This window comes from Toxotes jaculatrix, chromosome 5 (genome assembly GCF_017976425.1).
Source record: "Toxotes jaculatrix isolate fToxJac2 chromosome 5, fToxJac2.pri, whole genome shotgun sequence".
Classification (NCBI taxonomy): Eukaryota; Metazoa; Chordata; class Actinopteri; family Toxotidae; genus Toxotes; species Toxotes jaculatrix.
In genome coordinates, this window is record NC_054398.1 from 20,892,269 (window position 1) to 20,916,199 (window position 23,931).

The window sequence follows — 23,931 nt, forward strand, 5'->3', positions numbered from 1 at the left end:
ACAGGATTTATTTCCGCACTGTGCAGGAGAGGAGGGCGGGGTTTACAAGGGGCACATACACACAAACAAGATTAATCTCTCAAACTGGAGGCATTTGGTTTTTCTTAACGCTCTGTCTTTTTAATGTAGTTCTCATGCAACAATATGTGGTCTCAAATGACTTGAAGGACTCTTTTGGGACACTTTTTTAGTAACTTTATGTTGTAGTCCATCCATTAAATGTCCTTATTGTTTTTACAGTGTTGTGAGGGAGGCTGGAGCCAATCCCAGCTGACACTGAGGCAGAGGTGTGGTACACACTGGACAGGTCATAGGCCAAACCATCAATGGCCCAAACATTTAAATAACTTGTCCCACCTACCTAACTACAATCACAAGGCACGTTGAAGGGGCATTATGATCAACAACTAAATGACACTTTTAACTCATTTAAACAACAGTTCAACTCCATCTAACTACACTTAAGCTGACTTTTCTTATCCAAACATTAATAACTAACTTCATCATCTCAGTATAACTTAATAGTCATGTCCCAGTATACAGAGTAAAACCCTAAGACAGGGGTGTGCAGCTGTTAGGGACCCTCCCCCTGCAACATTTCCCCTGCATCTTTGCGCAGTGGCAGTATCGTAGCCTATGAGGTTTATCCGAGGTGCGATTATTGCTAGTTGAAAACTTTACCCAATACCCCGCCTTGATGACTTGAAATATAGTCAGCAATGGCAATTTTTGACAGTCTCTACGGAGACTGATCTCACTGTTAAATATAAAACAAATTTAAATCAGTAACATAATGAAAACACTATGTGGTGTGTGACAGGGTTTGTTCTCACACTGAGCAGGAGAGGAGGGTGGAGTTTACAAGGGCCAAACACACACACACAGAAACAAGATCAATCTCTCAAAGTGGAGGAATTTGGTTTTTCTTAACACTTCACTAAAAACTAGCTGTTACCTGGACGCTGATTTTTTCTTTTCTTTTGTTTCCAACACATTTTCTTTTATATATTTTCTTGTGTGATTCTCTAAGCTTCTCCATGTTCTTTCACTGTAAATAGTTAAACATTTATAAATATATATACAATTAGAGATTGGATCTTTTTGTCAAACTGAGATGAGTATTTGTTTTTGTACTTAAAAATGTATCTTGTTTTAGCACTCTGTTTCATGTTGAGTATAATAAGCCTTATAAATAAACACTGGATATAATGTATGTTTTGTACATTAGTCATTCATTTTACACAAGAACTGTCTGTCTTAAAAGAGCTGGAATTCCCATCACTACTAATTACATCTTAATAGTCATGTCCCAGTATACAGAGTAAAACCCTAAGACAGGGGTGTGCAGCTGTTAGGGACCCTCCCCCTGCAACGTTTCCATTGCATCTTTGCGCAGTGGCAGTATCGTAGCCTATGAGGTTTATCCGAGGCGCGATTATTGCTAGTTGAAAACTTTACCCAATACCCCGCCTTGACGACTTGAAATATAGTCGGCAATGGCAATTTTTGACGGTCTCTACGGAGACTGATCTTACTGTTAAATATAAAGCAGGATTAAATCATTAACATAATGAAAACAATATATGGCGTGTGACAGGGTTTATTTTCACACTGAGCAGAAGAGGAGGGCGGGGTTTACAAGAGCCAAACACACACACACAGAAACAAGATCAATCTCTCAAAGTGGAGGAATTTGGTTTTTCTTAACACTTCACTAAAAACTAGCTGTTACCTGGACGCTGATTTTTTCTTTTCTTTTGTTTCCAACACATTTTCTTTTATATATTTTCTTGTGTGATTCTCTAGACTTCTCCATGTTCTTTCACTGTAAATAGTTAAACATTTATAAATATATATACAATTAGAGATTGGATCTTTTTGTCAAACTGAGATGAGTATATGTTTTTGTACTTAAAAATGTATCTTGTTTTAGCACTCTGTTTCATGTTGAGTATAATAAGCCTTATAAATAAACACTGGATATAATGTATGTTTTGTACATTAGTCATTCATTTTACACAAGAACTGGCTCTCTTAAAAGAGCTGGAATTCCCATCATTACTAAGTACATCTTAATAGTCATGTCCCAGTATACAGAGTGAAACCCTAAGACAGGGGTGTGCAGCTGTTAGGGACCCTCCCCCTGCAACGTTTCCACTGCATCTTTGCGCAGTGGCAGTATCGTAGCCTATGAGGTTTATCCGAGGCGCGATTATTGCTAGTTGAAAACTTTACCCAATACCCCGCCTTGACGACTTGAAATATAGTTGGCAAAGGCAATTTTTGACGGTCTCTACGGAGACTGCTCTTATTGTTAAATATAAAGCAGAATTAAATCGCTAATATATTAAAACACTATGTGGTGTGTGACAGGATTTATTTTTTTTATTTTCACACCAAGCAGGAGAGGAGGGCGGGGTTTACAAGGGACACACACGCACAGAAACAAGATCAATCTCAAAGGGGAGGTATCTGGTTTTTCTTAAAGCTCTGTCTTTTTAATGTAGTTCTCATGCAACAATATGTGGTCTCAAATGACTTGAAGGACTCTTTTGGGACACTTTTTTAGTAACTTTATGTTGTAGTCCATCCATTAAATGTCCTTATTGTTTTTACAGTGTTGTGAGGGAGGCTGGAGCCAATCCCAGCTGACACTGAGGCAGAGGTGTGGTACACACTGGACAGGTCATAGGCCAAACCATCAATGGCCCAAACATTTAAATAACTTGTCCCACCTACCTAACTACAATCACAAGGCATGTTGAAGGGGCATTATGATCAACAGCTAAATGACACTTTTAACTCATTTAAACAACAGTTCAACTCCATCTAACTACACTTAAGCTGACTTTTCTTATCCAAACATTAATAACTAACTACATCATCTCAGTATAACTTTATAGTCATGTCCCAGTATACAGAGTAAAACCCTAAGACAGGGGTGTGCAGCTGTTAGGGACCCTCCCCCTGCAACGTTTCCACTGCATCTTTGCGCAGTGGCAGTATCGTAGCCTATGAGGTTTATCCGAGGCGCGATTATTGCTAGTTGAAAACTTTACCCAATACCCCGCCTTGACGACTTGAAATATAGTCGGCAATGGCAATTTTTGACGGTCTCTATGGAGACTGATCTTACTGTTAAATATAAAGCAGGATTAAATCATTAACATAATGAAAACAATATATGGGGTGTGACAGGGTTTATTTCCACACTGAGCAGGAGAGGAGGGCGGGGTTTACAAGGGCCAAACGCACACACACAGAAACAAGATCAATCTCAAAGGGGAGGTATTTGGTTTTTCTTAAAGCTCTGTCTTTTTAATGTAGTTCTCATGCAACAATATGTGGTCTCAAATGACTTGAAGGTCTCTTTTGGGACACTTTTTTAGTAACTTTATGTTGTAGTCCATCCATTAAATGTCCTTATTGTTTTTACAGTGTTGTGAGGGAGGCTGGAGCCAATCCCAGCTGACACTGAGGCAGAGGTGTGGTACAAACTGGACAGGTCATAGGCCAAACCATCAATGGCCCAAACATTTAAATAAGTTGTCCCACCTACCTAACTACAATCACAAGGCACGTTGAAGGGGAACTTATGATCAACAGCTAAATGACACTTTTAACTCATTTAAACAACAGTTCAACTCCATCTAACTACACTTAAGCTGACTTTTCTTATCCAAACATTAATAACTAACTACATCATCTCAGTATAACTTAATAGTCATGTCCCAGTATAAAGAGTAAAACCCTAAGACAGGGGTGTGCAGCTGTTAGGGACCCTCCCCCTGCAACGTTTCCACTGCATCTTTGCGCAGTGGCAGTATCGTAGCTTATGAGGTTTATCCGAGGTGCGATTATTGCTAGTTGAAAACTTTACCCAATACCCCGCCTTGACGACTTGAAATATAGTCGGCAAAGGCAATTTTTGACGGTCTCTACGGAGACTGATCTTACTGTTAAATATAAAGCATAATTAAATCACTAACAGATTAAAACACTATGTGGTGTGTGACAGAATTTATTTTCACACCGAGCAGGAGAGGAGGGCGGGGTTTACAAGGGACACTCACACACACAGAAACAAGATCAATCTCTCAAAGGGGAGGTATCTGGTTTTTCTTAAAGCTCTGTCTTTTTAATGTAGTTCTCATGCAACAATATGTGGTCTCAGATGACTTGAAGGAATCTTTTGGGACACTTTTTTAGTAACTTTATGTTGTAGTCCATCCACTAAATGTCCTTATTGTTTTTACAGTGTTGTGAGGGAGGCTGGAGCCAATCCCAGCTGACACTGAGGCAGAGGTGTGGTACACACTGGACAGGTCATAGGCCAAACCATCAATGGCCCAAATATGGCAATTTTTGATAGTCTCCTCAGAGACTGATCTAACTGTTAAATATAAAGCAGAATTAAATCATTAACATATTTAAAACACTATGTGGTGTGTGACAGGGTTTATTTTCACACTGAGCAGGAGAGGAGGGCGGGGTTTACAAGGGACACACATGCACAGAAACAAGATCTCAAAGGGGAGGTATCTGGTTTTTCTTAAAGCTCTGTCTTTTTAATGTAGTTCTCATGCAACAATATGTGGTCTCAAATGACTTGAAGGTCTCTTTTGGGACACTTTTTTAGTAACTTTATGTTGTAGTCCATCCATTAAATGTCCTTATTGTTTTTACAGTGTTGTGAGGGAGGCTGGAGCCAATCCCAGCTGACACTGAGGCAGAGGTGTGGTACACACTGGACAGGTCATAGGCCAAATCATCAATGGCCCAAACATTTAAATAACTTGTCCCACCTACCTAACTACAATCACAAGGCACGTTGAAGGGGCATTATGATCAACAGCTAAATGACACTTTTAACTCATTTAAACAACAGTTCAACTCCATCTAACTACACTTAAGCTGACTTTTCTTATCCAAACATTAATAACTAACTACATCATCTCAGTATAACTTTATAGTCATGTCCCAGTATACAGAGTAAAACCCTAAGACAGGGGTGTGCAGCTGTTAGGGACCCTCCCCCTGCAACGTTTCCACTGCATCTTTGCGCAGTGGCAGTATCGTAGCCTATGAGGTTTATCCGAGGCGCGATTATTGCTAGTTGAAAACTTTACCCAATACCCCGCCTTGACGACTTGAAATATAGTCGGCAATGGCAATTTTTGACGGTCTCTACGGAGACTGATCTCACTGTTAAATATAAAGCAGGATTAAATCACTAACATAATGAAAACAATATATGGCGTGTGACAGGGTTTATTTTCACACTGAGCAGAAGAGGAGGGCGGGGTTTACAAGGGCCAAACACACACACACAGAAACAAGATCAATCTCTCAAAGTGGAGGAATTTGGTTTTTCTTAACACTTCACTAAAAACTAGCTGTTACCTGGATGCTGATTTTTTCTTTTCTTTTGTTTCCAACACATTTTCTTTTATATATTTTCTTGTGTGATTCTCTAAGCTTCTCCATGTTCTTTCACTGTAAATAGTTAAACATTTATAAATATATATACAATTAGAGATTGGATCTTTTTGTCAAACTGAGATGAGTATTTGTTTTTGTACTTAAAAATGTATCTTGTTTTAGCACTCTGTTCCATGTTGAGTATAATAAGCCTTATAAATAAACACTGGATATAATGTATTGTTTTGTACATTAGTCATTCATTTTACACAAGAACTGTCTGTCTTAAAAGAGCTGGAATTCCCATCACTACTAATTACATCTTAATAGTCATGTCCCAGTATACAGAGTGAAACCCTAAGACAGGGGTGTGCAGCTGTTAGGGACCCTCCCCCTGCAACATTTCCACTGCATCTTTGTGCAGTGGCAGTATTGTAGCCTATGAGGTTTATCCGAGGCGCGATTATTGCTAGTTGAAAACTTTACCCAATACCCCGCCTTGACAACTTGAAATATAGTTGGCAAAGGCAGTTTTTGACGGTCTCTACGGAGACTGATCTCACTGTTAAATATAAAGCAGAGTTAAATAACTAACGTGTTTTTGGCGTGTGACAGAATTTATTTCCGCACTGTGCAGGGGAGGAGGGCGGGGTTTACAAGGGACACACACACAAACAAGATTAATCTCTCAAACTGGAGGCATTTGGTTTTTCTTAACGCTCTGTCTTTTTAATGTAGTTCTCATGCAACAATATGTGGTCTCAAATGACTTGAAGGACTCTTTTGGGACACTTTTTTAGTAACTTTATGTTGTAGTCCATCCATTAAATGTCCTTATTGTTTTTACAGTGTTGTGAGGGAGGCTGGAGCCAATCCCAGCTGACACTGAGGCAGAGGTGTGGTACACACTGGACAGGTCATAGGCCAAATCATCAATGGCCCAAACATTTAAATAACTTGTCCCACCTACCTAACTACAATCACAAGGCACGTTGAAGGGGCATTATGATCAACAGCTAAATGACACTTTTAACTCATTTAAACAACAGTTCAACTCCATCTAACTACACTTAAGCTGACTTTTCTTATCCAAACATTAATAACTAACTACATCATCTCAGTATAACTTTATAGTCATGTCCCAGTATACAGAGTAAAACCCTAAGACAGGGGTGTGCAGCTGTTAGGGACCCTCCCCCTGCAACATTTCCACTGCATCTTTGCGCAGTGGCAGTATCGTAGCCTATGAGGTTTATCCGAGGCGCGATTATTGCTAGTTGAAAACTTTACCCAATACCCTGCCTTGATGACTTGAAATATAGTCAGCAATGGCAATTTTTGACGGTCTCAATGGAGACTGATCTTACTGTTAAATGTAAAGCAGGATTAAATCATTAACATAACGAAAACACTATGTGGTGTGTGACAGGGTTTGTTCTCACACTGAGCAGGAGAGGAGGGTGGAGTTTACAAGGGCCAAACACACACACACAGAAACAAGATCAATCTCTCAAAGTGGAGGAATTTGGTTTTTCTTAACACTTCACTAAAAACTAGCTGTTACCTGGACGCTGATTTTTTCTTTTCTTTTGTTTCCAACACATTTTCTTTTATATATTTTCTTGTGTGATTCTCTAAGCTTCTCCATGTTCTTTCACTGTAAATAGTTAAACATTTATAAATATATATACAATTAGAGATTGGATCTTTTTGTCAAACTGAGATGAGTATATGTTTTTGTACTTAAAAATGTATCTTGTTTTAGCACTCTGTTTCATGTTGAGTATAATAAGCCTTATAAATAAACACTGGATATAATGTATGTTTTGTACATTAGTCATTCATTTTACACAAGAACTGGCTCTCTTAAAAGAGCTGGAATTCCCATCATTACTAAGTACATCTTAATAGTCATGTCCCAGTATACAGAGTGAAACCCTAAGACAGGGGTGTGCAGCTGTTAGGGACCCTCCCCCTGCAACGTTTCCACTGCATCTTTGCGCAGTGGCAGTATCGTAGCCTATGAGGTTTATCCGAGGCGCGATTATTGCTAGTTGAAAACTTTACCCAATACCCCGCCTTGACGACTTGAAATATAGTTGGCAAAGGCAATTTTTGACGGTCTCTACGGAGACTGCTCTTATTGTTAAATATAAAGCAGAATTAAATCGCTAATATATTAAAACACTATGTGGTGTGTGACAGGATTTATTTTTTTTATTTTCACACCAAGCAGGAGAGGAGGGCGGGGTTTACAAGGGACACACACGCACAGAAACAAGATCAATCTCAAAGGGGAGGTATCTGGTTTTTCTTAAAGCTCTGTCTTTTTAATGTAGTTCTCATGCAACAATATGTGGTCTCAAATGACTTGAAGGACTCTTTTGGGACACTTTTTTAGTAACTTTATGTTGTAGTCCATCCATTAAATGTCCTTATTGTTTTTACAGTGTTGTGAGGGAGGCTGGAGCCAATCCCAGCTGACACTGAGGCAGAGGTGTGGTACACACTGGACAGGTCATAGGCCAAATCATCAATGGCCCAAACATTTAAATAACTTGTCCCACCTACCTAACTACAATCACAAGGCACGTTGAAGGGGCATTATGATCAACAGCTAAATGACACTTTTAACTCATTTAAACAACAGTTCAACTCCATCTAACTACACTTAAGCTGACTTTTCTTATCCAAACATTAATAACTAACTACATCATCTCAGTATAACTTTATAGTCATGTCCCAGTATACAGAGTAAAACCCTAAGACAGGGGTGTGCAGCTGTTAGGGACCCTCCCCCTGCAACATTTCCACTGCATCTTTGCGCAGTGGCAGTATCGTAGCCTATGAGGTTTATCCGAGGCGCGATTATTGCTAGTTGAAAACTTTACCCAATACCCCGCCTTGACGACTTGAAATATAGTCGGCAATGGCAATTTTTGACGGTCTCTATGGAGACTGATCTTACTGTTAAATATAAAGCAGAATTAAATCATTAACATAATGAAAACAATATATGGGGTGTGACAGGGTTTATTTCCACACTGAGCAGGAGAGGAGGGCGGGGTTTACAAGGGCCAAACACACACACACAGAAACAAGATCAATCTCAAAGGGGAGGTATTTGGTTTTTCTTAAAGCTCTGTCTTTTTAATGTAGTTCTCATGCAACAATATGTGGTCTCAAATGACTTGAAGGTCTCTTTTGGGACACTTTTTTAGTAACTTTATGTTGTAGTCCATCCATTAAATGTCCTTATTGTTTTTACAGTGTTGTGAGGGAGGCTGGAGCCAATCCCAGCTGACACTGAGGCAGAGGTGTGGTACAAACTGGACAGGTCATAGGCCAAACCATCAATGGCCCAAACATTTAAATAAGTTGTCCCACCTACCTAACTACAATCACAAGGCACGTTGAAGGGGAACTTATGATCAACAGCTAAATGACACTTTTAACTCATTTAAACAACAGTTCAACTCCATCTAACTACACTTAAGCTGACTTTTCTTATCCAAACATTAATAACTAACTACATCATCTCAGTATAACTTAATAGTCATGTCCCAGTATAAAGAGTAAAACCCTAAGACAGGGGTGTGCAGCTGTTAGGGACCCTCCCCCTGCAACGTTTCCACTGCATCTTTGCGCAGTGGCAGTATCGTAGCCTATGAGGTTTATCCGAGGTGCGATTATTGCTAGTTGAAAACTTTACCCAATACCCCGCCTTGACGACTTGAAATATAGTCGGCAAAGGCAATTTTTGACGGTCTCTACGGAGACTGATCTTACTGTTAAATATAAAGCATAATTAAATCACTAACAGATTAAAACACTATGTGGTGTGTGACAGAATTTATTTTCACACCGAGCAGGAGAGGAGGGCGGGGTTTACAAGGGACACTCACACACACAGAAACAAGATCAATCTCTCAAAGGGGAGGTATCTGGTTTTTCTTAAAGCTCTGTCTTTTTAATGTAGTTCTCATGCAACAATATGTGGTCTCAGATGACTTGAAGGAATCTTTTGGGACACTTTTTTAGTAACTTTATGTTGTAGTCCATCCACTAAATGTCCTTATTGTTTTTACAGTGTTGTGAGGGAGGCTGGAGCCAATCCCAGCTGACACTGAGGCAGAGGTGTGGTACACACTGGACAGGTCATAGGCCAAACCATCAATGGCCCAAATATGGCAATTTTTGATAGTCTCCTCAGAGACTGATCTAACTGTTAAATATAAAGCAGAATTAAATCATTAACATATTTAAAACACTATGTGGTGTGTGACAGGGTTTATTTTCACACTGAGCAGGAGAGGAGGGCGGGGTTTACAAGGGACACACATGCACAGAAACAAGATCTCAAAGGGGAGGTATCTGGTTTTTCTTAAAGCTCTGTCTTTTTAATGTAGTTCTCATGCAACAATATGTGGTCTCAAATGACTTGAAGGACTCTTTTGGGACACTTTTTTAGTAACTTTATGTTGTAGTCCATCCATTAAATGTCCTTATTGTTTTTACAGTGTTGTGAGGGAGGCTGGAGCCAATCCCAGCTGACACTGAGGCAGAGGTGTGGTACACACTGGACAGGTCATAGGCCAAACCATCAATGGCCCAAACATTTAAATAACTTGTCCCACCTACCTAACTACAATCACAAGGCACGTTGAAGGGGCATTATGATCAACAGCTAAATGACACTTTTAACTCATTTAAACAACAGTTCAACTCCATCTAACTACACTTAAGCTGACTTTTCTTATCCAAACATTAATAACTAACTACATCATCTCAGTATAACTTTATAGTCATGTCCCAGTATACAGAGTAAAACCCTAAGACAGGGGTGTGCAGCTGTTAGGGACCCTCCCCCTGCAACGTTTCCACTGCATCTTTGCGCAGTGGCAGTATCGTAGCCTATGAGGTTTATCCGAGGCGCGATTATTGCTAGTTGAAAACTTTACCCAATACCCCGCCTTGACGACTTGAAATATAGTCAGCAATGGCAATTTTTGACGGTCTCTACGGAGACTGATCTCACTGTTAAATATAAAGCAGGATTAAATCACTAACATAATGAAAACAATATATGGCGTGTGACAGGGTTTATTTTCACACTGAGCAGAAGAGGAGGGCGGGGTTTACAAGGGCCAAACACACACACACAGAAACAAGATCAATCTCTCAAAGTGGAGGAATTTGGTTTTTCTTAACACTTCACTAAAAACTAGCTGTTACCTGGATGCTGATTTTTTCTTTTCTTTTGTTTCCAACACATTTTCTTTTATATATTTTCTTGTGTGATTCTCTAAGCTTCTCCATGTTCTTTCACTGTAAATAGTTAAACATTTATAAATATATATACAATTAGAGATTGGATCTTTTTGTCAAACTGAGATGAGTATTTGTTTTTGTACTTAAAAATGTATCTTGTTTTAGCACTCTGTTCCATGTTGAGTATAATAAGCCTTATAAATAAACACTGGATATAATGTATTGTTTTGTACATTAGTCATTCATTTTACACAAGAACTGTCTGTCTTAAAAGAGCTGGAATTCCCATCACTACTAATTACATCTTAATAGTCATGTCCCAGTATACAGAGTGAAACCCTAAGACAGGGGTGTGCAGCTGTTAGGGACCCTCCCCCTGCAACATTTCCACTGCATCTTTGTGCAGTGGCAGTATTGTAGCCTATGAGGTTTATCCGAGGCGCGATTATTGCTAGTTGAAAACTTTACCCAATACCCCGCCTTGACAACTTGAAATATAGTTGGCAAAGGCAGTTTTTGATGGTCTCTACGGAGACTGATCTCACTGTTAAATATAAAGCAGAGTTAAATAACTAACGTGTTTTTGGCGTGTGACAGAATTTATTTCCGCACTATGCAGGGGAGGAGGGCGGGGTTTACAAGGGACACACACACAAACAAGATTAATCTCTCAAACTGGAGGCATTTGGTTTTTCTTAACGCTCTGTCTTTTTAATGTAGTTCTCATGCAACAATATGTGGTCTCAGATGACTTGAAGGACTCTTTTGGGACACTTTTTTAATAACTTTATGTTGTAGTCCATCCATTAAATGTCCTTATTGTTTTTACAGTGTTGTGAGGGAGGCTGGAGCCAATCCCAGCTGACACTGAGGCAGAGGTGTGGTACACACTGGACAGGTCATAGGCCAAACCATCAATGGCCCAAACATTTAAATAACTTGTCCCACCTACCTAACTACAATCACAAGGCACGTTGAAGGGGAACTTATGATCAACAACTAAATGACACTTTTAACTCATTTAAACAACAGTTCAACTCCATCTAACTACACTTAAGCTGACTTTTCTTATCCAAACATTAATAACTAACTACATCATCTCAGTATAACTTTATAGTCATGTCCCAGTATACAGAGTAAAACCCTAAGACAGGGGTGTGCAGCTGTTAGGGACCCTCCCCCTGCAACGTTTCCACTGCATCTTTGCGCAGTGGCAGTATCGTAGCCTATGAGGTTTATCCGAGGCGCGATTATTGCTAGTTGAAAACTTTACCCAATACCCCGCCTTGACGACTTGAAATATAGTCGGCAATGGCAATTTTTGACGGTCTCTACGGAGACTGATCTTACTGTTAAATATAAAGCAGGATTAAATCATTAACATAATGAAAACAATATATGGCGTGTGACAGGGTTTATTTTCACACTGAGCAGAAGAGGAGGGCGGGGTTTACAAGGGCCAAACACACACACACAGAAACAAGATCAATCTCTCAAAGTGGAGGAATTTGGTTTTTCTTAACACTTCACTAAAAACTAGCTGTTACCTGGACGCTGATTTTTTCTTTTCTTTTGTTTCCAACACATTTACTTTTATATATTTTCTTGTGTGATTCTCTAGACTTCTCCATGTTCTTTCACTGTAAATAGTTAAACATTTATAAATATATATACAATTAGAGATTGGATCTTTTTGTCAAACTGAGATGAGTATTTGTTTTTGTAATTAAAAATGTATCTTGTTTTAGCACTCTGTTTCATGTTGAGTATAATAAGCCTTATAAATAAACACTGGATATAATGTATGTTTTGTACATTAGTCATTCATTTTACACAAGAACTGTCTGTCTTAAAAGAGCTGGAATTCCCATCATTACTAAGTACATCTTAATAGTCATGTCCCAGTATACAGAGTGAAACCCTAAGACAGGGGTGTGCAGCTGTTAGGGACCCTCCCCCTGCAACATTTCCACTGCATCTTTGCGCAGTGGCAGTATCGTAGCCTATGAGGTTTATCCGAGGCGCGATTATTGCTAGTTGAAAACTTAACCCAATACCCCGCCTTGACGACTTGAAATATAGTCGGAAATGGCAATTTTTGACGGTCTCTACGGAGACTGATCTTACTGTTAAATATAAAGCAGAATTAAATCATTAACATAATGAAAACACTATGTGGTGTGTAACAGGGTTTATTTCCACACTGAGCAGGAGAGGAGGGCGGGGTTTACAAGGGACACACACACACAGAAACAAGATCAATCTCTCAAAATGGAGGTATTTGGTTTTTCTTAAAGCTCTGTCTTTTTAATGTAGTTCTCATGCAACAATATGTGGTCTCAAATGACTTGAAGGTCTCTTTTGGGACACTTTTTTAGTAACTTTATGTTGTAGTCCATCCATTAAATGTCCTTATTGTTTTTACAGTGTTGTGAGGGAGGCTGGAGCCAATCCCAGCTGACACTGAGGCAGAGGTGTGGTACACACTGGACAGGTCATAGGCCAAACCATCAATGGCCCAAACATTTAAATAACTTGTCCCACCTACCTAACTACAATCACAAGGCACGTTGAAGGGGAACTTATGATCAACAGCTAAATGACACTTTTAACTCATTTAAACAACAGTTCAACTCCATCTAACTACACTTAAGCTGACTTTTCTTATCCAAACATTAATAACTAACTACATCATCTCAGTATAACTTTATAGTCATGTCCCAGTATACAGAGTAAAACCCTAAGACAGGGGTGTGCAGCTGTTAGGGACCCTCCCCCTCCAACGTTTCCACTGCATCTTTGCGCAGTGGCAGTATCGTAGCCTATGAGGTTTATCCGAGGCGCGATTATTGCTAGTTGAAAACTTTACCCAATACCCCGCCTTGACGATTTGAAATATAGTCGGCAATGGCAATTTTTGACGGTCTCTACGGAGACTGATCTCACTGTTAAATATAAAGCAGGATTAAATCACTAACACAATGAAAACAATATATGGCGTCTGACAGGGTTTATTTTCACACTGAGCAGAAGAGGAGGGCGGGGTTTACAAGGGCCAAACACACACACACAGAAACAAGATCAATCTCTCAAAGTGGAGGAATTTGGTTTTTCTTAACACTTCACTAAAAACTAGCTGTTACCTGGACGCTGATTTTTTCTTTTCTTTTGTTTCCAACACATTTTCTTTTATATATTTTCTTGTGTGATTCTCTAGACTTCTCCATGTTCTTTCACTGTAAATAGTTAAACGTTTATAAATATATATACAATTAGAGATTGGATCTTTTTGTCAAATTGAGATGAGTATTTGTTTTTGTACTTAAAAATGTATCTTGCTTTAGCACTCTGTTCCATGTTGAGTATAATAAGCCTTATAAATAAGCACTGGATATAATGTATGTTTTGTACATTAGTCATTCATTTTACACAAGAACTGGCTGTCTTAAAAGAGCTGGAATTCCCATCACTACTAATTACATCTTAATAGTCATGTCTCAGTATACAGAGTAAAACCCTAAGACAGGGGTGTGCAGCTGTTAGGGACCCTCCCCCTGCAACATTTCCACTGCATCTTTGCGCAGTGGCAGTATCGTAGCCTATGAGGTTTATCCGAGGCGCGATTATTGCTAGTTGAAAACTTTACCCAATACCCCGCCTTGACAACTTGAAATATAGTCGGCAAAGGCAATTTTTGACGGTCTCTATGGAGACTGATCTTACTGTTAAATATAAAGCAGAATTAAATCATTAACATATTTAAAACACTATGTGGTGTGTGACAGGATTTATTTTCACACTGAGCAGGAGAGGAGGGCGGGGTTTACAAGGGACACTCACACACACAAACAAGATCAATCTCTCAAAGTGGAGGTATCTGGTTTTTCTTAAAGCTCTGTCTTTTTAATGTAGTTCTCATGCAACAATATGTGGTCTCAAATGACTTGAAGGACTCTTTTGGGACACTTTTTTAGTAACTTTATGTTGTAGTCCATCCATTAAATGTCCTTATTGTTTTTACAGTGTTGTGAGGGAGGCTGGAGCCAATCCCAGCTGACACTGAGGCAGAGGTGTGGTACACACTGGACAGGTCATAGGCCAAACCATCAATGGCCCAAACATTTAAATAACTTGTCCCACCTACCTAACTACAATCACAAGGCACGTTGAAGGGGCATTATGATCAACAGCTAAATGACACTTTTAACTCATTTAAACAACAGTTCAACTCCATCTAACTACACTTAAGCTGACTTTTCTTATCCAAACATTAATAACTAGCTACATCATCTCAGTATAACTTAATAGTCATGTCTCAGTATAAAGAGTAAAACCCTAAGACAGGGGTGTGCAGCTGTTAAGGACCCTCCCCCTGCAACATCTCCACTGCATTTTTGCGCAGTGGCAGTATCGTAGCCTATGAGGTTTATCCGAGGCGCGATTATTGCTAGTTGAAAACTTTACCCAATACCCCGCCTTGACGACTTGAAATATAGTCGGCAATGGCAACTTTTGACGGTCTCTACGGAGACTGATCTTACTGTTAAATATAAAACAGATTTAAATCAATAACTTAAAGAAAACACTATGTGGTGTGTGACAGGGTTTGTTTTCACACTGAGCAGGAGAGGAGGGTGGAGTTTACAAGGGCCACACACACATGCACAGAAACAAAATCAATCTCTGGTCTCTATGGAGACTGATATATGTGTTAAGTTAAAACTCTGTCTACACCAAATACCCGCTTTGACCACTTAAAATGTAGTCGGCTGTGGCAGTTTTTAGTGATCTCTAAAAAGACTGATTTAATGCTAAAATTAACTAAAATATCTTAATATGCTTTAAAGCATTATGCTTATGCTTTATTTGTGATAGCTAACTCGGCATTATGACACAATTCGGATCATAGAGCGTTTACTACATGATTTTTCGCTTTTGGCTGTATCTTGTAATCTAATACGAAGCTCGATTTTATGGGTACGTTACAGTAATTTTCCTGACGAGATGATGATTTTAAATTCGGTATGTCTCTTGTCTCTCTGCATGTTCAACCCACCGTTTAAGAAGCAAACGACACATGGACACAGTTTAAATAAAGACATGGTCAAAACGTATCCGTCTTTAAAACTCTGAGTCGAGGGAGCATTAAACAAAGACGCACAGGATCCGACGTCATTTCCGTTTGTAAGTTCTTACAGTTTTAGTTTATTTATTCATCTAACCTTAAAGAATAAGTTTTCACGTTTGATTACGACTTTTCTTAGTGGTCAAACTTTACTACACAATTCGACCACAGAGCCATGTCAGATTATGTATATACCGGTGGTAGCGTTACAGGATTACAGTTCGGGACACTGGGACAGTTTTACATCGTCCCACCCCTTCTGCTCTGGCCTGCATGTGTCGTTCCCGTTTGTGGATTTATACTTATAAAAGTCCCCGTGTCTCTTCACTGACGGTAAATCGTTTCTACATAACGATGTTTTACAAAGTCGTACACGTGAAAACGCGTCCATGGTTAAAACCGTGACAGAGAGGTCTGCGCACCGGAGACACCCCCTCGTGCTGTCCACTTGCTCGGTAGCTTTGCGCAGTGGCAGTATCGTAGCCTATGAGGTTTATCCGAGGCGCGATTATTGCTAGTTGAAAACTTTACCCAATACCCCGCCTTGACGACTTGAAATATAGTCGGCAATGGCAATTTTTGACGGTCTCTACGGAGACTGATCTTACTGTTAAATATAAAATTAATTTAAGAAACATTAAGAACGGTTTATTTTTAATTTTTCTTTTAAAGTTTTGTTGCAAGTTTTTCAATTTTTAACTCTATGGACTGCTTTTGGAGTTTTAACTAGAAACTGTGACTAATAAATGTTTTATTATTAATTATTTGTTCCATATTTTAATATTTGAAAGCATGATCCATTTTTCCCCCACAATTTGATTACCAGTAGTGGTGCATATCTATCTTGTTATTAGCCACTTATATTTACATGGAAAAAAAACCTAAAGATTGTCCTCCACAATGGCCTGGTCACGGTGTAATGTATTTAACAGAACAGTAGAGGGAGCTCTGAAACAGGGTATGGGATGGCGAACATGAGGAGGAAATAGAAGGCGAGGCAGAGGAACAAAGAGTCGTTTCAGTTTAAAGTCCTTGAATAAAAGTCCATGTGTTTTGTTGCCAAGTGATGTCCAATTTTAGATATAATTTTAATATATGAAATAGTCTGATGTTGTTCTTGGGTAGTTCTCTTTTGGGGGGGGACTCTGTGATGATTTCTGAATCATGAAAGAGTTTGTGCTTACCAGTCTCCTGTGAAATTCTCTTTCTAAAGTGAAAGTAACATTTGTGCAGTCATGTTTTACCCTGTAGAGAACCAGAACTGCAGTGATCTCTGATTAGAACAAGGGGAAACAGAGCAAAGAAAGATTTCATGTAAAACTTGTTTTACGTTGCCTAAATGTATGTTTTCATTACAAAATCATAGTTAAAATATCTTTGACTGTTCAGACATGTTTCTGAGGAATCATGTATTTAGCCAAAATTATCTGAAATTAGTCTGGGTCTGTAATTAATCAGAGATATTTTTAATGGGATTATTTTTATCGAGCTGCTTGTAATGTATCACTTCACGACACTGGTAATCAAATTGTGGGGAAAAAATGGATCATGCTTTCAGACAAATGGAGCATTTGGTTGTCTTTATCAAAGGTGAAACTAAGGCTTTGAAGTGAGTGATTCATATTTGCATAAATTACTCAAGACGGCTTTTGAGTTTAATCTTCATTCAGCAATGACCCACAATGCACTTGCTTTTACTATCTGTTATGCACATCCACACCAAATGGAGGTTCAGGGTTGATGTTGCCTGTGTGTGGTCCTCTTGACCTGCATATGACCCAGCGTCTTCTACACGTAAGCTTGTAATCATGGTACTCAGACGAATTACGTGAGATAAGCAGGAGGTTTTTCGTCCTTGGCAGCACACTCGACATCTCTGAAACTCTGGCCTTTGAAATTTCACTGACAGTTCTGCATCTGTCGGAAATGTGATGGCAAGATATGGCTTTGTTCTATGTAAGCGACAGCTGGAGACATGCCAAACATAAACAAATAAATTGCACAGCATCACAGGACTAGTTCCTAGGTAACCATGTGACAGTGCTGGCAATTGCTATGGAAACCAGCGCATCCTCTCTTGCTCTCTCTCGCTTTTGTCTGTGGAAATGTGTGAGAATATTCCCTTTCCTGTGAATTGGCTTTACTTTCCAGGTTTGACAGTTGTGGAGGAAGACACCATCACGTCACAGAAAGTAATTCCCCCTCACACTCTGCACAAGATGTAGAGGAAATTCAGGCAGGCTTATATACCAAATGCAATACACCAGAAGAAGCTTTCTGAAATATTAACACTACATTTGTATATTACCATGCAATTACTTTCCCTGCTTTCACACTTTTCCTCTAACTAGTGTAATCAAGGTGTCTGCAGATGTTGAAAAGGCTTAAAAAGCACTGATTTCAGATTTCTCCAAAAAGGCAATAGAAGCTATTAAGTCCTGAATTTCATTTACAGTGTCTTAAATGTTTTTCTAGCTTGCCAATGACAGCAGTGTTACTTATAAAATGTATTTGTATGTGACTTTAGCTAAAACTGGCTGGAAAATCCCCAGTACCACTGTCCCTGTGGTGTCCACTGATATTTTTCATGCTTCATTCACAGTATGACTAAACAGGTATCGAGTTGCGTCCTATGTTGTATGAAATTGTCTTAAAAAGTCTTAAATTCAACTTAGTGAACCCTGCAGAGAGCCCCTGATATGAATACTGTAATTAGCATGAACCCCATGATAAATGAAGACATTTTTCAAGATCACAGCAAACAAAAACTAGTTCAAATCATTCTCTTTGGATCTTTTTTTTTCAGCAAGCTAATTTGCAATCTGCTTTGCAGCAGGTCTTTTGTTTTGTTCCTATTTGTCACAAATCCAGTTAAAACTCCATGTTCCAAATGGAAAACCAGGCTTCTCTTCAAAGAGTGAGACATCACAGCCTATTCTATTAAAGCAGGTGCAAATCTAAAAGAGATGCTTTGATTTGCGGCCAATTATGGACATCCTTGTTGCATCACCTTTATGTGAGCACTCTTCCCCTTTCCTCAGAGCTGATCAGAAGAATCAACCCATTATTCTTGGTAGATAACCAGAAATGTAGGGATCACACAAATGAACAGAAACCCCTCAGAAGTTATCAAGTTATTCAACACACTCAATTAAACTTGTTCCAATCCTCTAACGCCATCTCCCTCTTAATCACAGCGTGGTGTACAAGGGGTTGCCCCCAATTAGCTGCCTCCTGTGACACCCTGACATCCTGCCGCATTGTGATTGTATTTCAGCTTCAATTACTTTGAAAACCCTTCAGGCAGAGGTGATTGGTCTTTTACATTCTTTGTTCATCTTTCTTTGTTCTGTTTCCCCTTCTTTTGAGTTGTAGGGGGTGTCAAAGGGTAGTCTGTAATATTTAGGAATAAAAGAACCATAAACTGTAACGATTATTACGTTTCACTCTGTGAAGATGAAACAGCTAAAAGCTTCCTTATTTTATATATGTATGAATGTTATATATATACACACACACACATATATACATATGCTTTACCTTAGGCATTTATTGCATTATCTATTGCAAGTTGAAAAATGTATCTAATGCCATGACAACTTGAAACACTGTGTAAATTACTAATATTTGACAGTCACAAGAAGTGCCTTTAAAAAGCAAAATCACTTTTCTACAGTTTCCCCTGTCACTGAGGAGGAAGAGTCTGTGCCAACAACGCTACAGGTAGATCAAGAGCAGCAATATCACTTGTGGTGAGTGACATTAGCCTTTAGCCAAATGCTTCTACAGACAATTGTGCAACATTAGGCCGTCTTACTTCACCATCATGAAGATTAATGTTGCACCAAACTGGTAAAATGTCACAATTTGTAACAATATAACCACAAACAGCTCACCAAAGGTGGCAGCGCACAGCCAAAAGAAAGGCATCATCACATGCATCCTGGTCCAAAAGGTGGCAACATCCATCTGCATCCATCTGCTGAGATTTCAGTCTGCAGCCGGGTACACACAAGCAACACAAAGGCAGTAAAATCTTCTTTTTTCTCAGTTGGTAATTTAGATTTTTCCTTTGGTAGTATGATTTCACTACAAGAATTAAAAAGTTAAAATACATTTAATGATGCTAAATTATGGACTATTGCAAGGGAATTTACATTTTGGAGTCCAATCCTCGGATGCCGCATTTCTCATTTTTTATTGTTTTAAACTGGGCTAATCCTTCTAATTAGCTCTGTGGGCTGACAACAGAGTTTCACACAGAATAATGGCAATGTAATGAGCATGTTCATAACAGAACAGCTCTCTGCTGTACATTGAAGGTTGTTTGAAAGTTGTACAGTAATTGCTGGAGAGTTTGATAGGTTTATCTGAAGTCAGTATACTGTATGTGTATGTGTGTGCATGTTCCTCTTAATACATGCCAGTGTATTGGTTGTCAGAAAAGAGAACCCCAGCTCCTTCAGACTATTAGGAGCAGTAGCCCCCAGTAGCCTGCGGCTCTCAGAAATAGCTTTTTAAAAGGTACCAGTCTCCCCTGTTTCCTCAGGATCCAGGTGCTTTTAATTGGATTTCTTTGACAAGATTATTGCCTGGTCTCAGGCCAAACTCGGATAGAGTGTAGTTTTAACAAGTGTGCCTATGCACTCACTTCAATCACAAGTAAACTTCTAAACAAACAACTCTGATTTGATTGGAAATTACAAAGTGACCACATGTTGACCCACCCAAAGCGCCCCCCCCCCCCCCCCCCCCCCCCCCACCCCCCCCACCCCCATGGTGCAATTCCATGTCATCCCCCATGAAGGCTGGTAATACTCAAATGAAGTCTGACATATGTGTTGTATTTGCTCATGTCATACCACAGCTTTGGAGAAATTAAAGATCCAGCAATTCTGAATATGTCCAGGTCCCTTTTTTACAACCACCTTCATCAAGAGATGAGTTAAAATCCCTGATGTGTAGACAGTCCAAAAACATATATTCTCAGGGACCCAGCCCCTCCAAGTTACTCTGGTCTTCTTAAATGAAACTGACTTTAGGAAGAGCTGAAGGCACTGAGTTATACCAACCGCCATTATAATCCCTCAGAAAATGGCTCTTTTAAAATCCTATTATATCAGCATAGCAGGACCATGCCTGGTTAAAGCAATTAGTCAGAGGAAATGAGCAACATTTCTTTGTCTAAATGGGCACATGAATTGATAAAGACAAAGAATAAGATCCTATCATGTCGATTTAAATGTTTTATTGTTTAGTATAATTTGAATTAATTGCACAATTAAAGAGAAGAAGGCCATCAAAGAGATGAGGCTTCCACAAGGAAAATAGCTATGTAGGTTATTGCCCACACTTGAACAATAGGAAATGGTCCAATTTTTAAATCATGTGTATCACGGCTCAGAAGAAAAATGTGCTATAAAATGAATGCAGTGCAATTTAAAAAGTGGGTTAGTTACTGAATTTGAACTGGCAGATGAGTAAAGGTGGTGTTCCAGTTTAAATGCTTATGTCTTTATTAAACTTGTGAGTATAGTCTGTTCGCGTAAAGGATAGAAAATCTGAATTAATAGAAAAGGGGCCTGTTTAAGTAAGTGCACTGCAAAATGGTCACCCTGTGAGTTATGAATTATGTTCAGAATCTGTGAGCCTATTCTAAGTGCTCGGTCTTAGGTGGTATTCTGTCATGGTAATGCTGCGCGGCTTCGCAATAACTGAGTGATAGCAAAGTATGAGGTGAGACATAGGCTACTTTTCTCAGGGCTCAGCCGGGAAATTTTAACAAGGTACAGGATTCTGAGGTTGGGACATCAGGTGGGAGTTTATTAAGGCACTACTTCTGACTCCACTGTGTCATGCCCCTCACGCGGTGTCTCATCTGTTCTTGTCCTGCCACTTGTTAAAGCCAGCTAAAAATGGGCCCTGGTGTTTCTTGCACTAATCTAACACCATACGTTGGGGTGTTGAACAAATTGCAGTGTGACGTCCCCATCCTGCTAAACTTCAAAAGTATCAAGGCTCAAAAAGTTCTGAATTGAGAAAAAATTTTCCTCAAATCACAGGATGAATAATCACATGTACAGCTCTTGAAGCACGAGGAATATGTTCACTACCAAAGCAAAGTTCCCACACTCTAGTGGATCAGTATGGCTTTAGGGATAGTAATGTTGGCCCGTCAGTCCACCACTTTGGTCCAGATTTAAATATCTCAACAACTATTGGATGTATTGCCACGATGCTTGGCACACACATTTATGTCCCCGCTAATGTATAATAACTCTAGTGATCTCTTAACTTCTCATCTAGCATCATGAGCAAGTCAAGATTTTTGATTTGTCCAGTACTTTCGTTTATGACCAATTATCTGCAAAACTAACGACATTCCCACGAGCATCAGCTGTGCTTTGTGTTCACTGCTACTTAGCAAATGCTAACATGCTAAAACTGAGATTATGAACATGGCATTAACATTATAACTGCTAAACATCACCCTGTTAACGCTGTCACTGTAACTGCTGTTAGAGTTTAGTTCTTCACACCACTGTGGCTAGGTGCTGCCTCACAGAGCTGCTAGTGTGGCTGTAGACTCTTATTTCCAACAGGTAATAGACATTAGTATTTTATCATTTGATTATTGTATCCCAATAAAAACAAAGCCCCACATTGAGCATGCTGGTTTAAATATAGTCTGCTTTAATAGGTTTTACTGGTGGTGTTAATGATGCAGTTGATGAGGAAGCCTCTACGAGTTCTTTAAAAAGAACAGGAATGCCTGAGAGCCCCAACTGCAAAGCACTGTTGCGATTTATTAGCCCTCTTTTTGTGAGACTACTGTGCTGCTAAATATTACAGAACGTTTACTTTATCTGCCATTATTCCCAACCAAAATGAACTTCATCACTGGCAAAGGAAGGAAAGCTGTTTCAAGAGACTTGATGTCCTCGCCAAACGGTGCGTTGCTATTCCTGCCACCGCCGTGCTCGCAGAGAGTGTTTTACTCTGCGGGGTAAGTGGTTAACAGACTGTTGGTGCCTTGGCCAAGGATGTGCTTGTTTTCTTTCACAAGAAATAGACTTGAACATAGCAATGACATCTAAATGTTGTAATTCTGTGAGATTCTTTGATTTTTTTTTCCCATTTTAGCCACTAAACTATGTGCACTATGTAAGAAAGTGCAATGTTTTCGTCCATTGATATTTTGATCTATTTCATGTTGACATCTTCAGCAGTTTTTAGTTGCTACATTATTCAGATGGGTCAGTTATGACATATATACAACTTTCTTACATTTTAAGGGTTGGCAAAGATGTATGATTATTTTAACAAATGCCAGAATCACAAATATTATGCTCATTTCCCTAATTTGCTCCACCTGTTAGTCATACTGGGTTATGGTAGGTGTGTATTTACCTCTGCTAATGCTGAATAAATATATTTATCTATATACTGATTCAAGTTTAGGGGTGGCACCTCAGACATATCATTAAGCCTAGTAAGGAGGCAAGGCAAACAGTGATTTTATGGTCAATAACAGTTAAAACTTTCTCAAACAAAAATGAAAGTAAAATTGTTCAAGCAGTGGTAAAACCCTGGACAAATGTTTAATAGATAAGTAAAGTGAGCTTTAATTTAAAAGATATTAAAATAGCAAGGCGTTTGGTGGTGTACTTAGCAGTTTCAGCAGAGAGGAAAATCCAGCAGGACGCTCAATCAACAGAATACAATATTTAGCACTGCTATAGGCAGTGTTTGGTTGTCAGTTTACAACTCAGAGATTAGGATGATGAGGGTTCCACTATACACAGCATTTTTCTTTTTGCCTAATTTAATTTGTGTTAATCTTGGCACTTAATCCACTTTATCATTTATATGGTATGCATAATTCACATTGAAGCTGAATGTTTAATATAGCAACGCAAGTACATTCCCACTGATGTTGTAGTGGTTGCCCCCATGAAACATAATTAGAGCCAATCGGAAGTGCAATTCATCTCTCCTTCCGTAGAAATCAAATTTAGAGGACATAATCACATATGCTGCTTTACTGGCAGCTAAATGGGTCTCCTCAGGGTCCAGCAGATCTTGAGGCTTCTATAGTATTTATTCTGAGATCA

The 23,931-nt window shown here is 39.2% G+C and overlaps 19 non-coding genes across 19 annotated transcripts; all 19 read left to right on the top strand.

Moving 5' to 3' along the window:
- Positions 1 to 607: 607 nt before the first annotated feature.
- On the top strand, positions 608 to 748 carry LOC121182739. The gene has a single exon (XR_005894140.1). It is a non-coding gene; the product is annotated as a U4 spliceosomal RNA (small nuclear RNA).
- Positions 749 to 1,384: 636 nt separating this feature from the next.
- LOC121182733 lies at positions 1,385 to 1,525 on the top strand. Its single transcript, XR_005894135.1, has one exon. It is a non-coding gene; the product is annotated as a U4 spliceosomal RNA (small nuclear RNA).
- Positions 1,526 to 2,161: 636 nt separating this feature from the next.
- On the top strand, positions 2,162 to 2,302 carry LOC121182737. Its single transcript, XR_005894138.1, has one exon. It is a non-coding gene; the product is annotated as a U4 spliceosomal RNA (small nuclear RNA).
- Positions 2,303 to 2,985: 683 nt separating this feature from the next.
- Positions 2,986 to 3,126, top strand: LOC121182731. Its single transcript, XR_005894133.1, has one exon. It is a non-coding gene; the product is annotated as a U4 spliceosomal RNA (small nuclear RNA).
- Positions 3,127 to 3,806: 680 nt separating this feature from the next.
- Positions 3,807 to 3,947, top strand: LOC121182748. The gene has a single exon (XR_005894149.1). It is a non-coding gene; the product is annotated as a U4 spliceosomal RNA (small nuclear RNA).
- A 1,108-nt stretch (positions 3,948 to 5,055) lies between these two features.
- On the top strand, positions 5,056 to 5,196 carry LOC121182734. The gene has a single exon (XR_005894136.1). It is a non-coding gene; the product is annotated as a U4 spliceosomal RNA (small nuclear RNA).
- Positions 5,197 to 5,833: 637 nt separating this feature from the next.
- On the top strand, positions 5,834 to 5,974 carry LOC121182750. The gene has a single exon (XR_005894151.1). It is a non-coding gene; the product is annotated as a U4 spliceosomal RNA (small nuclear RNA).
- Positions 5,975 to 6,637: 663 nt separating this feature from the next.
- Positions 6,638 to 6,778, top strand: LOC121182744. The gene has a single exon (XR_005894145.1). It is a non-coding gene; the product is annotated as a U4 spliceosomal RNA (small nuclear RNA).
- A 636-nt stretch (positions 6,779 to 7,414) lies between these two features.
- On the top strand, positions 7,415 to 7,555 carry LOC121182738. The gene has a single exon (XR_005894139.1). It is a non-coding gene; the product is annotated as a U4 spliceosomal RNA (small nuclear RNA).
- Positions 7,556 to 8,238: 683 nt separating this feature from the next.
- Positions 8,239 to 8,379, top strand: LOC121182732. The gene has a single exon (XR_005894134.1). It is a non-coding gene; the product is annotated as a U4 spliceosomal RNA (small nuclear RNA).
- A 680-nt stretch (positions 8,380 to 9,059) lies between these two features.
- On the top strand, positions 9,060 to 9,200 carry LOC121182743. Its single transcript, XR_005894144.1, has one exon. It is a non-coding gene; the product is annotated as a U4 spliceosomal RNA (small nuclear RNA).
- A 1,108-nt stretch (positions 9,201 to 10,308) lies between these two features.
- Positions 10,309 to 10,449, top strand: LOC121182746. The gene has a single exon (XR_005894147.1). It is a non-coding gene; the product is annotated as a U4 spliceosomal RNA (small nuclear RNA).
- Positions 10,450 to 11,086: 637 nt separating this feature from the next.
- On the top strand, positions 11,087 to 11,227 carry LOC121182751. The gene has a single exon (XR_005894152.1). It is a non-coding gene; the product is annotated as a U4 spliceosomal RNA (small nuclear RNA).
- Positions 11,228 to 11,891: 664 nt separating this feature from the next.
- LOC121182735 lies at positions 11,892 to 12,032 on the top strand. The gene has a single exon (XR_005894137.1). It is a non-coding gene; the product is annotated as a U4 spliceosomal RNA (small nuclear RNA).
- Positions 12,033 to 12,668: 636 nt separating this feature from the next.
- LOC121182747 lies at positions 12,669 to 12,809 on the top strand. The gene has a single exon (XR_005894148.1). It is a non-coding gene; the product is annotated as a U4 spliceosomal RNA (small nuclear RNA).
- A 678-nt stretch (positions 12,810 to 13,487) lies between these two features.
- LOC121182742 lies at positions 13,488 to 13,628 on the top strand. The gene has a single exon (XR_005894143.1). It is a non-coding gene; the product is annotated as a U4 spliceosomal RNA (small nuclear RNA).
- Positions 13,629 to 14,264: 636 nt separating this feature from the next.
- Positions 14,265 to 14,405, top strand: LOC121182745. The gene has a single exon (XR_005894146.1). It is a non-coding gene; the product is annotated as a U4 spliceosomal RNA (small nuclear RNA).
- A 677-nt stretch (positions 14,406 to 15,082) lies between these two features.
- Positions 15,083 to 15,223, top strand: LOC121182749. Its single transcript, XR_005894150.1, has one exon. It is a non-coding gene; the product is annotated as a U4 spliceosomal RNA (small nuclear RNA).
- A 1,051-nt stretch (positions 15,224 to 16,274) lies between these two features.
- Positions 16,275 to 16,415, top strand: LOC121182741. Its single transcript, XR_005894142.1, has one exon. It is a non-coding gene; the product is annotated as a U4 spliceosomal RNA (small nuclear RNA).
- The last annotated feature ends 7,516 nt before the right edge of the window (positions 16,416 to 23,931 follow it).